At 41.1% G+C, this 18,316-nt stretch overlaps 1 non-coding gene across 1 annotated transcript; it reads right to left on the bottom strand.

Moving 5' to 3' along the window:
- Positions 1–15,596: 15,596 nt before the first annotated feature.
- Positions 15,597–15,678, bottom strand: TRNAS-UGA (transfer RNA serine (anticodon UGA)). Its single transcript has one exon. It is a non-coding gene; the product is annotated as a tRNA-Ser (tRNA).
- Between the last annotated feature and the right edge of the window lie 2,638 nt (positions 15,679–18,316).

Below are 18,316 nucleotides of genomic sequence, written 5' to 3'. Positions count from 1 at the left end.
GTGGTGGAAGAGGAAAGAAATCCCGATGGACGAATTGGGAGAGAGAACACCAGAGTGCCCGAGGGTGCGAATGTATCTCTTAAACGATGTCAATACCGAGGGAAATATAATTCCGAGAAAGAAGTAGCATCGGTCAAGTATCGATAAATCCAAGTTTTTGTGGATATTCTAGCACTTCCTTATTTTTTTCTCGTGTGGAACGATGAAGCGACTAAAGTGCATACGGCCCCAGCTTTCCCAATTATGTCTTGATTAAGATTAATCTTTAACTGTTTTACTAACGGCCATGAGAAATGCGTGGGACAGGAATTTATTGGGAAGTTTTCCGAGACATATATATATATATTTTTCTTACCACATTAAACAGTAGCATTAAATAAAAATATAAATGCCGGAAAATAATTTCTCAAAGGAAAAAATTCATGGTTGCTCGATGAAAAATGCCTATCTTTATTTCAATGGAGAGCTGAGAAGAACGAGTAGAAGTGGCTTTGAATTGTGGTATCATTCATATAAACACAAGTCATTCAGCTTTGAGAAAATTTGAGAAATAAATGTTTAAATTTTTCGTTTTTTAATATTGAAACGGTTTGACAATATCAAAACAACTGCTGCCAGCATTAATGCACATTAAAAATATTTGCGGAAATATGGACTCGCTTTAATACCCATTCCTTTACCAAAGTAAGAGAGGTGGTATATACAAGTCACATTCTAACTAGCTATTGTTTCAAATGAGATATATATATATATTAAGTATAATGAAATAGGCTTTATGAATTTTTCAATTAATAACCCATCTAATTAATGGTAGAGCAATTACATAGAGCAATATCTACCTCACTTGACCGGCTGAATTTACACGCATTGAATTTCGCTTTCTACTTACCCTCCGAATAGGATACGTTTTTGATGCACTGTTCCAAAGTAATGATGAATAGTTGAATGAATTCATGCATTACTACTTTTACCTAATTTCTCCATCGCACATTTTTTTTAAATGTTAGGGACTTGTGAATCATTTTGAAAGGAGATCATCATTAGTCAGCGTTACTAATCAGCGTTACTATCATATAGATAGTAACGCTGATTAAAACTACTCCAGTTCCATACTTCTGGTGGACGAGAAGTTACCTAAACACTGGAAATGGAAAGGTACCCAATCGTTAGCGTGTATGCCGTGCGACCAGAGAATATGATAAAAGTTATTTCCTTTCAAATTAACTGCATGCTAAAAATAAAATAACCAACATTGTTAATAATTATCGAATCAATGGTTTCACCAGGAAGAAAAGCATTTTTTTGCGAATTTTCAGCTGGAATATCATTTTTATCAATACGTTTCAAATCTGCAGCATATTACCTCGTGAGTTTTCAATTGATATATTATTTTTATCAATGAGTTTTAAATCTGCAACATATCCCTTCCGTCTGGTAGACGAATGTAAAGCTACAGACACCTGTATATGCATTCTACATAATGTGTGCAGCTGCTAGTACCTGGAGGCGTCACCAGGAATTGAGCTCGAACCCTCTGGTCAGAAAACCAAAAAACTACCCACAGGAATACCATGCCCCCTGAAAACGCTAAATATTAAGCCAATATCACGATACTAGAGGTAAAAGTTAACCGCACTCAACGCTACTATGTACAGATTTATTCTGTAGAATTTGTACGTGGCACTTGAGGTGAAAAGCACAGGACGGGGGCCGCTTAGAGGAGGGAAAATAATAAAAACCGCTGCCGAGGAGGCCTTTGAGGAGAGATTTAGGCGGAAAGTAGAGGTTTTGGGGAAAGTCTAGATGGGGGTCGGGAGCCAAAGGTCGGGAAGTCAACACGCGAGGATTGGGAGGCGGAGGAAGCGAGGAGCGGTGATGAGTGCTGGGAGAGGAAAAGGGTGAGACGGCGTCGCCGGAAGGAGGGGGACATCTGTAGGGCGGAGGGGTGACGGCCGAGGGGGACACGCGAAGGAGAGAATGAGGAAAACTCCCAAGTTGACGAGGGAATGAAAATCTGGAGATGGAATGAAAATTAATGAATAAATTTCATATAAGTTGATAGTTCCGTCAGTCGAAACAGCGATTCAGAGGTGTGATTGGACTTCATGTAACTCATCGACCTGTGAAGGATTTTTCAGTCTGATTTCGTTGACGTCCATTCATGGAAAAACCAGAAAAATGGCTATCTCTTGATGGAGACTGCATCGCACCCAATTCGTACCTAGTCGGCTCGACATTGACAAGTGGCAAATGCTTCTAAATCCCCATTTGATTGAAATCCAGTTGATTAATCCTCTACTCACGGGTCCTTTAGTTATCTCATACCTCCATTATGAATTTAAACAGCCAATTTGTTTTCTTCTTGAGCTCGAATAAAAAAAATATTTTGCTGCCAGCTCAAATTTGAGCAATATACACCAAAGCTAAAGACGGAAAATGAAAACACATAAATCGCCGATAAGCGGCTTAACGCCCCCTTAATCTCCAATGCCTCGTTTAGGGAAACATTCAACGGGGGATAGTCACCCATTTGGAAGACTCGAGTTTTCATTCATATGCGTCGGCAGCATAAAGGAAAAAAATAGTACTGAAGTGGGCAAGAAGGGATGGGAGAGGAAGGAAAAACGAGTAGTCGAATGGGGAAAAGTATAGACTGGCGAAGAGGAGGGCAAATGGGGTGTAGCTCCGGAGGGACCCGGCGGAAGAAAGAATGCCATGGGGTCCTCACACAGGGAGGGAGGAGAGGGGGAAATACGGTGCTACTCTCCCCTTCCCCCCCCCCCCGCCGCCACCAACTTTCGCTCGGCTCACGCTCGAAACGATCGCGTGGGTGACCTCCCCCGACTTGTGCAGGAGAGGCCCTTCAGCAGCGGTGTAAAACGGAGCGAATTACCCACGTCGCATCCGACGGAGGGGCCTTTTTCAATCACGACGGCTCTTGTGGTCGACGCCTCCTCCCCCCGTAGCACCCCTCGCCAATCTACTCCGGGGTGCACCCACTGCCGCACACGTCCTCCCTCCGCCACCCCCAATCCGATGATACGTACCTCCCCGCGACGGTGTGCGTACTGGCGCGCACCCCCCAGGGCGGCTGGAGAAGTGGGGGGTGAACGGTTCGATTGGTCTCTCCCCCGGGCCCCCCTCCCCCTGTTAGGCCGATACTTCATTGAGGGTGCGACGTGATATGCACTTCCTCGCCCCATTATGGGCGAGCCTTCTAGTCGTGTGTGGATTCCGGCGGCGCCTGCTGTCTCCGCCGTTTCCTTTCCATTCCTTCTCCTCCATTCACCCACTCCTCTTCTGTAGTTGCCAACAGTATCTTGAATCCTTCACTGGCCTTCCAAAGGGAACTTTCGTCTCGGAGTTAAATAACCGCCCCACTGGTAGGAAGCATCCGTCGAACGACAAAGGCGATGCCCGGCGTGGGAGTCAAGTCAAAGACGCTCGCTTCGGTCTTCGAGTTTATCGCCTGGTGCCCTCGACAAATGAGTCGCATCGAAGGCAGTAAGGTTAACCTGTTCGTTTCATGCGAGAAAATGTGTTCCTTTATTGCGATGTGCATTATAGACAGCTGTGATTTTGTTTCGTTGGGACGCATTTTCTAAGAAAATTCTTCCTTTGGCTAGCTACAATTAACGAGTGCTCGTCGATTTTATTTTCTCCATTGCAAGGTTAATTGTTGTATTCAAAGAATGATATGGTATATTAGTTACTGCTTCTCAAATTTAGAAAAATTATGTTTTCAGCCGCCCTTGTAGTATTTCCTCATTCTCGTACAATCGAATACATTCATTAGTAAACAACTCCGACTACTATAGGCACTTCGACTCAAGCTAAATCATTTCAGTTCATACGAGTACGTACATTAGAGTCTGCATCGTCAAATAATTTTTATTCTCCTGTGCCTTGTTTTTCATTGATGGAATAAATATATCTGAGGATCCAATGGAGGCTTTGATTCCATGATGGCTGTGCCAAGCTTATTTGATTGATGATTCATTTACGTCTACTTTACCCTATTTACACCTAATTTACCCTAAAACCGCCTCGCATATGTTTGGTAGATAATTTTTAGTCACCAACCACTGGTGTAATTAGTGACTGTTGGCAATCCATATTCAGATAATTCGTATTGTTGTACACGATATTTCTTATACCTTGGCTTGGAATTGTAAAGGGGAAATCAATTCCATATTAATCTTTCTACTCCGTGGTTAACTTTCTTTTACTTTTGGCTGTGGTCTTGGCACTGCACAGTATCAATGTAATGTTCTTCAGCGCTAGATTCATTCCCGGAGTAATAACGTTAAAGTCATATGTTTTCACTTTCGCTATAGATTATGTCGGCAGAATATTAACGCATTCATGAATATTGTAAAACTGACTCTATTCGGTCTTTATTCTTAAAAAGATAATGTTTTTTGCGGTATGCGGAAGTTGTAGAGACTAGTTACAAAATTATAATAAAATTATTTATTTAAATCGATCTCTAAACGCAAAATGTGATAGTGCCTAAATTGGTATGATATTGGACGCAAAGATAGCAAAACATGTGGCAAAAAAAATGACCAGGATGACGAAAGGAGATGCAAATTCGTTCCAGACTCTGGGCTCTCCTTGTTATAGTTTACTACATTTCCCAATTTAAATTACAAACTCGAGTGGCTGGCATACGTGGACCGCATACATGGGCCTCTCTTGGAGCGTCGCCCCTCTCCTCATGGAACTGGGTATCATTGTTTTGTTGGAGTTAGTCGCTCACATTTACATGCGGAAATTTTTTACTTTTTTTCGCGGGCAGATGTAACAGCAGGAACGATGGATAGTGAGAGAGAGGGATGGATGGGAGGAGGCAATAATTCTCCCCGTTGTTGTCTGTCCTGCCGTCACCGAAAGGATTGTCTTGGCTCGAGGCGACGGAGGGAGTTTGCACCTCATGAATATTCCGCGACGGGTGTCGGTCAAAAGCCCATGGAGGCAAGTCGCTAGAGGAGCGCGGAGGACACTCGCACGAGCTAATTGATTAGGAAGTGGACACGGGGAACCTCCGTCCTTATAGAATGAAAGAGTTCATTTTTTTATCCCCGTGCCGAAAAGTACACGGTTTGCTTTCACTCCGTTACGGAAGCTAGTTTTTCTTTTTCTTAATGTTTAGCAAACGGAGTTAGCATTTTTATTCCATAACCGTGCGCCATGAATGCTGGATTACGTTCGGCGCCACGTGCAATTGGCGCTCCGTGTTGTTGAATCGAGGGATCAGCGATCACATAGATATCAGTAAGACGAGACGTTTGAAACAGGGTCGTCCCGAAAATCGTCGTGAATCGGTCACTGTCCCATTAGAGTCATCAGAACAAGGTAACTCGGCGTGCTTTCGCATACAATTATGATTGATTTTTCGGTATTCGAATGGACGATGACTGTCTAACGAATGAGAATGGCTCATCAAGGAGATAAAATGAATATAAGCGAAAGAATTTCATCAAAGCAGGCATTATGGTATCCTATGGTACGGAGAGATCAAACAGTGATGATGGAAAAAGGTCATTACGCTTGAAAAATGAAATGAAGTTGGGGAACGTATGCCTAGCGGGGAAAAAATGCATTTCAGAGTCTTGAAACGTTAGCAAGAGAAAACTCGACGAATTGCTCTCAAAGAGGTAGACAGTTCATAAATCAGACGTATGTCGCCGTCTTTATCAACGGAAGCAGACTTCTGTAAACTTCACCGCGTTTTAACTGTTGTTCACTTTATAAGAAATATCTTTTCGTAAATGTTTATATAATGGGAGAGCGCCATTACCTACCAAGGGTGAAGCAAATGTTATAAAGGGGCATGTAAATGTCACTAGTAAGCACTTTGTATCGCAAGACTAAATAGTATTCTGTTGAGAGATGAAGTTGCGCTTATTAAAAAAACACTACAATAAATTAATGGTTTATCACAAATTATCAATAATATTTTTCTAGTTTATCCACTTCTTATCATCACTGTTTAATATTTTTCAAATCCTGGAAACAATTCCTTAAAAGGTTAGTGAAAAATGATATCTTACACTCTTCCTTCATCTTTTTCAATAAATAAAGCCGTATTTTAAGGGACTTCAATATCTGTTATTAGTAAATAACACAGCGATAAGTTAAATTACTTTTATTTCTGAACGCTCATTATAATTTGTATCACTCATAATTATTCATCTTAATTCTCCATGCTCGTTCTGAAAAAGTGAGATGATCAGGAAGTATTTGAAGAAAAATTTGATATGGCGTAATTAAAAGAAAGCGCTAACTCCTGCGTTCAAAGATTAAATCTGTTTAAGAATTCCATTGCCATGATATCCATCAAATAAAAATGTTATTCATGAGATATGTTAAGTAAATCAAATAAGTGCCTAGAGTTAGAGTTCTCCACATTAATCATTTCTTGAAAATCGGTATTGGGTCTATCCAAAATAATAGTTACCCCTTGACGCGGGGGCAATAACTTTCGGAATACGGGATAGACCGGATTAGCAATGACGCCCAATTGACTCCACGCTGTTGCGATAAGACGCACGTGCCGCGCCGCGCGCGGGTAAGAAACAAATAACATCGTTTTTCGCGAATGGCCACGCACGATAACCGCAAGCTTGCCCAGAGCAAACTCTTAAGCCGTGAAAGAGAGAGAGAGAGAGAGAAAAAAGATTTGAAGAGCAAACTACATACTCGAGGAAGCGAGGGAATGAGACGATTCGGAGGAGGGGTGGAAGTGGTTGATATAACGGGTGCGCCAGATGAAGAGGTGGAGGATGAGGGATTTTAGAGGGATGGGGTGGGTGGGAAAAGAGCTTGGGGGAGGCGTGGGAGAGGGTGCCGCTAACCGAGGGAGGGAAGGAGATTCCTGGGATGGGTGAGTAAAAGGGCGAGGCAGGGGTGAGAATTTGCGTAGCATTCAACGGCAAAGCCAACAGTCATCGCACAGTCTCGCCCCCGCGCGAAGGAGGAGGAAGGACCCCCGCGCCCCCTTAGTGAAACACCCCGAGCGACGACCCCTCCCCCGAAATCACCACGCCGCCCAAGCAACCATTTCCTCCCCTCCTCCACCCCCGGCCGTCTCCGTCACCCCCTTACTAATCTCTCTCTCCCTCCCCCCCGCACGATAATAATCCCACCCTTTAAGTATTCCTCCCTCGGCACAATGCGAAGAGTGTGCACTCCCCCCTTCCCCCAAACCCTTGCTCCCTCACCCCCCCCGTCATTCATTCACGCGGGGAGGACCTTTCCGCTCCCCCCCCTCCGAGTTTCCATCTCGTTTCCCCCTCTCCCAGCCTCATGGGTCCCTCCTGAATTCTCTCTCCTCCCGGGAAACCTCTTCCTCTTTTCTCTCCCCGTGCGTCCCAATCTCCCGGCGACCCTCCTTCACTCTTCCCTCTCCTCTCCTACTCCCTCGAGGTCTGCTGATTGAATCCCCCCCCGAGGCCCCCATTACCCCTCGGCCAGTCTCCTCCCTCTCACACACCCGGACACGTTCCCTTTCCTCCCTCCCCTTATATAACCATCATCCCCCTGACCTGCCTCCCAACCCGTCTTCGTCACCCCTTTTGCAATCCGCCCCCTCCTACATTTCATCCCAACGAAACGTCACCTCTCACGCCCTCCTCACCACCCACCTCCCATCGCGATTTCAAAAACGACGTGTCCAACCCCCGTCGTGGCTTATTCTTTTAAGACCGGAAAAAGTATAAAGGAACCGCGAGGAAAGTAATCGGGGTCCCCCCTCCCTTCCCGACAATCACTAAGCAGGAGAGTCGCTACCATGGGACGCTCGCATGGAATTCCTAAACGAGTAAACGGGGTCTCCATTTTACAGGTTCTTATCGGAGCACTCGTGACATGTAAGGAGACGGTATAGTGTTTTTCGCAACAAATTATCCCTCAATCCCTCCTTGTGAGCTGACGAAGGATTCCTCTTGGAGAAACGCTGAGGAATTAAGAATGGTACGTGATATGAAGATCATTTCAAAAATAAATTATTTGTTCACATGAAGTTTGAATTCAAATCAATCGCATATACCAGGCAGTGCTATAAATTGCTAAAAAAATACAGTTCAAATGTAAAAGGAGATCAAAAGCACCAGCAAATCTAGTTCTGAAACGAATTAATTTAATTTTTCATTCGTGAAGGTTCTTTAAACAAAGCTTATTGTTAGAATTTTTAAGAAAATTTAATTTCGTTTTTTATTGTATCGTGCAAATTAAGTTTTGCTATTATTTTTCTTTTCTTTGTTATTTGGCGGAGACGATAATTAATGTGTACCGGAGGTGGAAGGGGAAAGTAAGAGGCCAATTTTACATACAGGCAAAAGTAACTTTTATTTCCACAAGAAAAAATAAATTTCATGTATTATTTTTAAAAATGTCAATAATATTATAGGTATAGGGTTGGGACTTAAGAGCCTAGGTTTCAAATCCAAACTGGTACTAACGGAAGACTTCAGCTAAAGCCAGCACGATAGGTTTGTTTCGCTCACATAACTTCGTGAGAACTACGTGTGTAGTGTTTCACACTACGTGTGATTTTTTATTTTTATTAGCATAATTTAATGTTACCCCTCACCTCGAATGATTTTTTTTTATTTTAATTTTAATTTCATTTTCTATAGATTTTTAGATGCCATTTTTTCCACCAACGATAAGGGAACAGAATAGCGATGTACGACTGCGGTATGGGTAAAAATATTCGGGTCGAAATTAGTCTGGTGTGTATTTATCCCCTGGCACACATTCTAGTGGTGACTTGCAGGTTACCAAAAATACCTTTATTTACATAGTACTTTGCAAGGGTGTGTTGCAGGAAGCGATTATACACTCGACAACTTTCCGATTCAATTTCTGTGGAAATGGCGCATATTTATATAGATGCTCTATTTTTCTTCATTCATTTAATTGATGGACTTCATCCAAATGACTGGAATCCGAGGCTGATACAATCATTCCTACACATGATGCGTATCTATGATAAAATTTTCTCAGAATAATCTAAAGCCGGTAAATGTTGCCCTGAGCTTTCAATATTTTGAACACTCCATGAAATTATCATAAATAATTAGGATACATTAGGCTCACAATGCCTTATATCTGAAACAATAAAAAAGAAAAAACAAATTAAAAGTGTTTGGATATGTACTATCATTCATATATCGATAGCTTAAGTGATTAGAGCATCGGCCCGGCAAGTCGAAAGATCCTGATTTCAAGTTCCAGTCATAGATATATTTTTGCACTTGTGACCTGCTCGATTCCGCCGCCCCACCTCTTCTGTGTTCGTCCCTTATACAGGTATGTGTTCCCATCCCTTTCCCTTATATCTGTTTCCATACGAATAAATCATTGTTCTCTTGGGTTTTCGTGCAAGAATGTGTGTGTGTGTGTATATATATATATATATTAAAAAATAAATATATAAAGATATATATATATATATATATGTAAATAAATACATATATATTAATATATATATATCAATATATATATATTATATATATATATATATATATATATATATATATATATATATATATATATATATATACATACATACTGCCATAGTATTAAATAATGAGGTAGGAAGAGGCGTAGTCAACATAGAGCAAGTAACGGATAGATTATTACTAGTAGAGATAAAAGCAGAACCGACGAACTTGGTTATTATTCTGGTATACATGCCACCGAGCAACCTTAAGGAAGAAGAGGTAGATAGGATATACGATCAGTTAGAGGACATAATCGCGTGTGTTCCTGCAGGGAAACATTTCATAGTGATGGGGATTGGAATGCGACGGTAGGCGAAGGAAGAGATGGTGACGAGGTGGGGGACTACGATTTAAGCACGAGGAATGACCACGGGGAGAAAGCAGTTAAGTTCTGCAGAAGACAGGTGTTAGTCATCACCAACGCTTGGTGTACATGGTATACATGGAAAATGTCAGGTGACTTAGAAAGGTATCAGCTAGATTATATTCTGGTTAGACATAGGTTTAGGAACAGTGTGATAAATTCGCACAGCTTCCCGGGAGCGGATGCGGACTAAGACCACAATTTAGTTGTTATGAAATGTAGCGTCCGTTTCAAAAAGATAAGGCAGGGGCGGCGGGTTAGAAAATGGAATGTAGAAGCATTAAATGGTTTGAAAAGGAAGGAGAACAAATAGGCTATAGAGGAAATCATAAGGATGGTAAAGAGCTAAGTACTATCGAAGAAAAATGGGAATGTATCAAGAAAGGGCTGTCTAAAGCCGCAAAAGACACTATTGGAACCGTTAACTCTAAAAGGACTAGGAAACCATGGATCACGGATGAGATGATTACAAAGATGGATGAGCGGCGAAAATGGAAGAATGTTAATACAGAGTTAAGCAAAATGAAGTACAAAGAATTGAACAATAAATTGAGGCGGCCAACAAATAAAGCAAAAGAATGATGGTGGAAGACCCAGTGTGAGGATATGGAAAGTTTGCAGAGGAAGGGTGAAATTGGTGCGCTGTACAGGAAAATTAAATCTTTATCGGGAAGTAAGAAAGGAAGTTCGATGATAGCAGTTAGAGATAAGGCGGGTAAGAAAATAGTCGACGCAGAAAAGATTCAAAAGAGATGGAAGGAATGTATAGAAGAACTGTATAGTAAAGAACTTAGACCAATAAAGTTAGACATAGATAACGAACAAGACGTAGATCTTAGGCCCAGGCATACTCGACGATGAGATAGGAAGGGCATTAAGGGAGATGAGGGAGTAGAAGCTAAATAAGGCCGTGGGGGTGGATAACATTCCCGCTGAACTATTAAAATGTTTAGGAAAATGTGGGAGGAAGAGGCTATATGGGCTGATTCGTAATATCTATGGGAAGGAATCTGGCCGGAAGACTTTGTGAGATCAGTTTTAATTCCTATTCCGAAAAAGGTAAAGGCTACCTCATGTGAGAACTACAGGACGATAAGTTCGATATCCCACGCAGCTAAAGTTGTTCTCAGGATCATAAACGAAAGGATGGCGAGTAGGGCAAATGATTACTTAGGGGATGATCAGTTTGGGTTTAGGAAGGGGAGAGGTACGCGTGATGCCATTGCAGTAATGAGATTATTAATCGAGAGGAATATAGAACACAACCAGGAGGTATTTGCCTGTTTCGTAGTTTTCGAAAAAGCGTTTGATAGGGTGAATTTGGAAAAACTAAAGAGTATATTGCAGAAAATAGGAATAAATTGGAGGGAAAGGAGGCTAATCCGCAACCTGTACATGTCTCAGACTGCTAAGGTGCGGGTGGGAAACGGGGAGTCAGGATGGGCAGTGTTAGGAAGGGGTGTAAGGCAGGGTTGCCCATTATCACCGTTGCTGTTCAACCTATATGCAGAGGAAATGATCAAAGAGGCATGGGAAGAACTCGAGGTAGGAATGAAAGTGGGCGGGGAATTCGTAAAATCAGTTAGGTTTGCTGATGACCAAGCTTTAGTTTGTCAGTCAGCCAAGGGGCTGCAAGCATTGCTTAGTGAATTGGAAATTCAGTGCGACAGGTATGGGATGAGAATCAATATTAATAAAACAAAGGTTATGCGATTTTCTAGAAAGAAAAAGGCTAAGCTAAACATTAAAATAGGAGGGCAAAAACTAGAGCAGGTAGAACAGTTTACGTATCTCGGAAGTGTTTTGGACCAACACGGTCAAAGTAGTAGGGACGTAAGGAGAAGAATTGCGCTAGACAAAGAGGCTTTCACGAGGAGGAGGGAGTTGATGACAGGGCCTTTGAGTAAGGATATTAAGAAAAGACTCGTACAAACTTTTATATGGAGCGTAGCTGTGTACGGCGCGGAAACGTGGTTATTGAAGCAGGAGGATAGACGTAGACTGGAGGCTTTTGAAATGTGGGTGTGGAGAAGAATGGAGAAGGTGAAATGGACAGAGAAGAAAACAAATGAGGAAGTACTTGGTATGGTGGCCGAAGAGAGGGGTTTGTTGGGAGAAATCCTTTGGAGGCAGGAAAAGTGGATGAAGGGGGTATTAGGTAGGGCCGGCAGTGGGATGTTGAAGGCTGTAATTGAGGGGAGAATATTAGGCAAACGAGGAAATGGAAGGAAAAGGATAGGGATGTTGGACGGGATGAAGGGAGGAAGGTAGTACTCAGAGAAGAAGAAGGGCCTGATACGGAGTAGTATGGGGGATTTTGTGTTTTGTTAGGAGTATTAAAATATTTATTTAGTAGTTGTGTTCATCCAAAAACCTACCTTAACTGGTAGACTAACTTATAATATTAATAATTAATATGAACCTAAATTAAAGTCGTATTACAGACCTTTTTATGTACGTGGCCAGATTCTTCATCACGGCGTGTCTGTAAGCACTCGATTTTCCGGATGTGTTGGCATATGCGAATTTGCAACTCATAATAAATCAATCCTAAATTTGAAAAACCAAACTGATGGACTTGAAAACTTAATGTTAATAGAAATATTCGAGACTATCGAATTTATTGGTAACAGTTTACCAAATAAATTATGGACTTTTTAACTTTACTTTTCAAGAAAGAATCCGTGCCTATCGAATTTAGCAAAATATTTAGACAAGATTGTCAGCATAAAGCACAATAAACTTGCGTTTGTAAATAATACAGTAGATAGAGAAGGAATAATTGTCGCTCTTCATTCATGGCCATCCGTGAGTGCAGAAAAATTTAATTTAAAAAAGTAGATTTTTTTGACCCCATAAGTTTCGAGAAAAGTACATACAAATTGGACATAAACTTTGTTAATTAGCGTATTTTTTCCAATTTATACATTAAATTAGAACCCCGTGATGTGCCTCACAAAAAATATTTCTCATTTTATATTATTAGTATTAACATATATACATATGAGATAAACAACTCGGTAATAAAAATAGTATATGAACAATTTTATCAATTTATAAATAATTACTTCACATCCACATTTTAAATTACAAAAGAAAGCAAATGAGTTGTGCTTCTCTTTCAGTTTTATCCTTTTAACCTCACATTTAACTGCCAGACCAATCTTCACCCACCGATAAATTCTTCGAATCAACTAAATTGCTCAGTATTCCAGAGAATTTCATCCTTAGCATTCATAATTTCCAGCTTCGGAAATTTTTTCGCACAATCGGTGGGTAATTGAGGTCGATTGCACCAAAAACATTGGGATTGGAATTTATTTTTTCGAAAAAAGAACCTAAAATTGCCTACGTCCTGTTCCCCTTTAATCATTGACTCTGCTTTCACCCGTCTTATTTTTATTCGACAAATGCCGTCTGCTGGAAAGAGGAGGGGTGTGGTGGGAATGAGAGGAGAGCAGGGAAGACCGAACAGCAGCTTCCGGGTTTCTGCGCTTCGGGAACATGTCAGGATTCAGACGTTTTTGGCTCAATGCAGTTCCCCTCCGAGGGAGGGGTGTCCGGTGGAAGTGGCCTGCTTTCTGAGCGGTGCTTTCAATTTGGTCAAAGCTTACCTCGTGCTAACTTGAGCTCCACCGATCGTGCAATTACGCGTCAAAGAAACGGGGAACCGCATCCCTACACTCCGTGGCTGTGATGGAACTAGGCCGAGGCATTGCCTCATAGCCAGAGATCGAGGAGAGTTCTTTTACCTCCTCCGCCATTGGTGAATTTTCGATCAAAAAACATGGTCTGGGGAGTTTTATATGGCTTGTGTTGTGGTCCAAGACGTGAATTTAAACCTTTAAAAAAATATACTTCAACAGGGAAGTGTTTTTTTCCGCAGTCCCGCTCATAAAATATCGAAAATTATCACGATTTTCATCCAATTCCCTTCTATCCGTTCTTTTAACTCTGCTATTGATATTTGATAAAAATATCAAATAGATTTTCACTCCAATGGGGGTCAATATTATTCAAATGGAAGTGAAAGAATTGTATCTGAAGTCATTTCAAAACCGTATCGCTGCATCGGTGTTCGCTTCAGTATAAAACCTAGCTTTTTCTTTGGACTCACAAACTTCAGTCAGTAATCTTTCTAAATCGAAACCTCGTATATTGTATCCTAGTTAATTCTAATTATCTAATAATCTTGCGGTTTTTCGTCTTGCATTCCATTTTATGTAGTGAAGGCAATTAATTTGGCGAAGGTAATCAATTAATCTCCTGGCTTTTCTCGTAGCAATTTCCCTTAAATTTTCCGATATAGCGTTTATTGACCAATTTTTCAACCTCTTTTAAAAACCTAAGCTAATTAATTATTGTAAATTTGATTTTTCAAGCATTATTGTGTCCAATGAATTATACCATTAGCTAAAGAGGCAGGGAAACGACTTTTTCCCAGTCCATTCAATTATTCCTTTTATCGCTGGTTCATTATTTTCCAAATAATTTTAGTCCACATCCACACCTAGAATGCCCCACCAGCCGTCGCAAGGACGTGTTGCCAGGAACCTACATCTACTTAATCCCCTCAAGCCGCCGCAAGGGTGTGTGGAGGGGGGTGTTAGGACACCACCCTTAATTAAGGAAAAAACCGGATTCAAAAGCCACAAATGTATACAATTTAAAAAAACCTTGGTATACATTCATGCAAAAACCCTCACAACCCACGCATATGCAAGCACTCAAACTACCAACTAACATACACATGCATAAAAAATATACCTAATATCTTTGCAATGTTTCATTTGTTCCGACATGTAAATTCAATGTTTTTAATATTTCTAAAGTGACTCCGGTTTCTTCCTATTACGATTCCTTATTGTTCGGGGAAAGAATGAGTATTTGTATCTATATGTATAGGAATCTATATCCCTCATTTTATCTTTGTGGTCAGATCTACCTAAGTAGTGTGGGGCCATTATAATTCCTTTAGTGTTATCGTTAAAATCGTTTCTTCTGAACCTTTCTAAACGTTTAATTCCCGCTCTTTCTCTTCGTATTGCAAGTTGCTCCGAGCCTAAATTCCCTAAGAGCCCTCTCACACTTGTGTTCTTATCATAACAATTTTTTCTATTGTTTCAGGATTCACTTCGTGGAAGTATTTAATATCTATTATGGATAACAATTTTTAACGATTCTAGCGGATTTCTTCTGGACTTTATCTAATTCTTTTTGCCAAATATTCTCCCAAGGATCCCAAATACTTCCGGCATATTCCCAATGAGGTCTAACTAGAACAAAATAACACCTCTCTTCAACTTTCTTATTTCCCCACCACCCGTTAAAGGCGAGTTTCTTTAAAGCGGATCCGCATATTGTCCTCATATGTGCTCCCCATTAAAGGCGTGGTGTTAGAACAACCCCCAAATATCTATCTTGATTGGCCGTAGTTAGTACAGAACCCTCTTCTACGTAGTTTATGTCCTGTTCGCCACTTTCTTTGATCCAAAATTTCAAAAGTGCGCAGTTGTCTATATTAAGCATTAATCCCCATTTCTTGCACCATTCAGAGATTGTCTCTAGAGTCTAGAGAATAGCTCGCGATTTGGTTGGCTCCTTATTTCCCTGCATATCACCGGGTCGTCAGCAAATAACCTGAAGTTGCTACTGAGGTGTGCGCTCAAGTCATTAAGAACAGAATAGGCCTTATTACACTTCCCTGGGGGAAAAAAATTCGCTGCGGACAGGATTCGAACCTGCGCGGGCAATGCCCATTGGATTTCAAGTCCAACTCCTTAACCACTCGGACACCACAGCTCTTGTGTCGTAAGGTCACCAACCGTAGTTCATCTATTTTATTCCATAAATACGTGACGCTCGGTGATCCACTTAAAGAGCACGTTGATGAGCCAAACCGGGCATCATTCATGCGACGTCCGTAATATTGATCAAGAATACAAGTATTACGATGTTAAAAATTACTCCTAACTCCACTAAGAATACAAATAAGGATCCCTATGAAAAAAGGGCGGGCTAATATGCAATTAAGTCACCAACTCCGGATAGGATTCCACTCATGTAGGACGGACAGCACAAAATAAATGTGCAAATTTATTCACACGACACCCAACTACCGGACCCAAGGGTACGTGGCGTTGGGACTCAAACAATTAAGTGAGATTGAGTGGGAGTGTAACTTGTATAATCCTGACTAATTTAGACAGTGCTTACCCATTTCCGTCACAGTGTTTTCCCCTCGATTTGTTGTCGCGAATATTGCGTGGGCAAAACGAATAATCGAATGTATCTGCTCGGTGAGCTATCTCTCTTATTTAGTGATAATTCTACATGTCCTGCTCTTGTAATAGGGGAACTGACTTATATCTTATGTGTCGGATGCAAGACCACGCCATTGCTATATTTCTAACCGGTTAAATCTTGCTCTGTGTCTTAGCTGATCAAAAGGTTCTCCTCCCTGATCATGTAGTACATTTGTGACGTTTGGTATTTTCTCGGAAGATTTTTTTCACGAATCTGGCCCTCACCTGTACTTTTTTCAATTCTTCTGTCAGTGTTTTTGAGATTGGCCCCATATCCTTGCCGCATTCTTTATGTGGGGTCTTACTAAAGACAAATATCGCGGTCTCCTTCACTATTTCAACGCTATATTTTCCAACTATACGTTGGGCTTTAGGGCCTCTCCGCAAAATACTGTACTACAGTATTTGCGGTGTAATACAGTATGTACAGTAGTTTTCATAAGTCTCAATGATCCTGGATCCTCAAGTTATCCTTCATACTTCACATATTTGAAGCAGACGTTTTATTCTCAATGGTTGATTGAATATATACTGGACTACCCACATGAATTGAATGGAAAAAAATGTGTCAGAATAAAATAATTAAAAGCACCTAGAGTTTTTCTCATTTAATTACTTCAAATAATTGAAATGATTTAACCCGTAAGGTATATACTAACCACGTTTATGTTCTTAATTATTCAACGCAGTTATCCTTCATCTCGAAGAGACGGTTTTTTTTACGTATCACTCCGTCTTACGTTTTTCCTATATCCACATATTCATTAAGCGAAAGAATAATTTATCCATACACAAGTTTTGCTCGTATATGGTTCTCTTATGAATTTCATAAATAATTCTAAAATGTCACAGTACAATGATACAATGTCATATAGGGAAAAATGCATTTCTCAAATGCAAATTAAAGTCGATGGTTTAATTACTAAAAGTCAGAAAGTCGTACTATTTCACAAGGTTTTGCAGTGACGAACCATTTTCCACGCAATACGTTGCAATCATGTAGACCTAATTAAAGAGAAATAGCTTTGCATCTCAACCAGTGTTGATTATTAAGTCCTAAAATGTTACTGCGCACTTCAAGCGTTATTTTAGCATTTATGAATATTTTTTTTCTTTTAAACATACAGCTCGTCGGAATTTCGAATCCCCTAATTCAGGGGGTTTTTATGGCTTTGCATTTCCTATTTCAGACGCTTGGCAACGTCGTTCCATAAACTCTCACCTTTCGTCCCGTTCCCTTCCCGCCCCTTTTCCGACCCTTTTTCTGCCCCCTTTACACCCTTCGAGCACCCCACTCCGCACCCTAACACGGACCCCTCTTCCGCGTTCTTCCGCAGCGCACCCTTCTCCATATTCGGCACCGGGACCCCTGTCGCATCACTGGTTGTGTGACTCAATGAGACCTCGGGGAGCGTCTCCGGATGTGACGAATGAATCATTGCCCGCTCGTGGGTAAAGGTCGGACGTGCACTCGCTCTCTCCCTCGCATCTCCCCCTTTTTCCCCGCACACTCCGGGGAAAATTAGTGGGTCGAGATGGGTGACGTGGGGGAACCACGGGATATTTTTTTTTTATCTCGAAGCGTGTGCTACGTGCACTCTCGTTCCTCTTCGTCATTGCCCTCCGCTCGTTATCAATATTCTAACGTAGTTATTATACTCTTCATTCAGTTAGTCATTGTACCCTCAAGGCAAAAGTGCATTGTGGTTTTCCATATCTCGGGGGACGATGCGTCTTCCGATTAGCGTGGCCGAAATTTCCATCACCACGCCACGCACTCACACTCACGCACCCTCTTTCTCTTTCAATGGTCAAAGTCCCTTTTGAGTTCATTATGAATAACCCTTTCTCCATAATGGAGATGGTTAGTAATTTTGTCATCAGGAGTCGACAAGGACTCATAATTTTTCCATTCAGCACGTGTCCTTCTGAAATAAAAACTCTTGTCAGCCTAGGCGCCAAGAGAAATGCGCAGTCATCAAAATCACCCCCCCCCCTAGCTATAATACTATATATACAAATGTCATTGAAAAGCTTGATTTAACTTTCAAGGAATTAAGGTGAATTTTATCATTCAGAGAATAAGCATCTCGTATACTACTATAGAGGCAAATTAATACATATGTAATAAGCTG

The sequence above is a fragment of the Hetaerina americana genome, unplaced genomic scaffold (assembly GCF_022747635.1).
Source record: "Hetaerina americana unplaced genomic scaffold, ioHetAmer1.1.p SCAF_5, whole genome shotgun sequence".
Classification (NCBI taxonomy): domain Eukaryota; kingdom Metazoa; phylum Arthropoda; class Insecta; order Odonata; family Calopterygidae; genus Hetaerina; species Hetaerina americana.
This window is presented reverse-complemented; position numbering and strand designations above follow the sequence as displayed.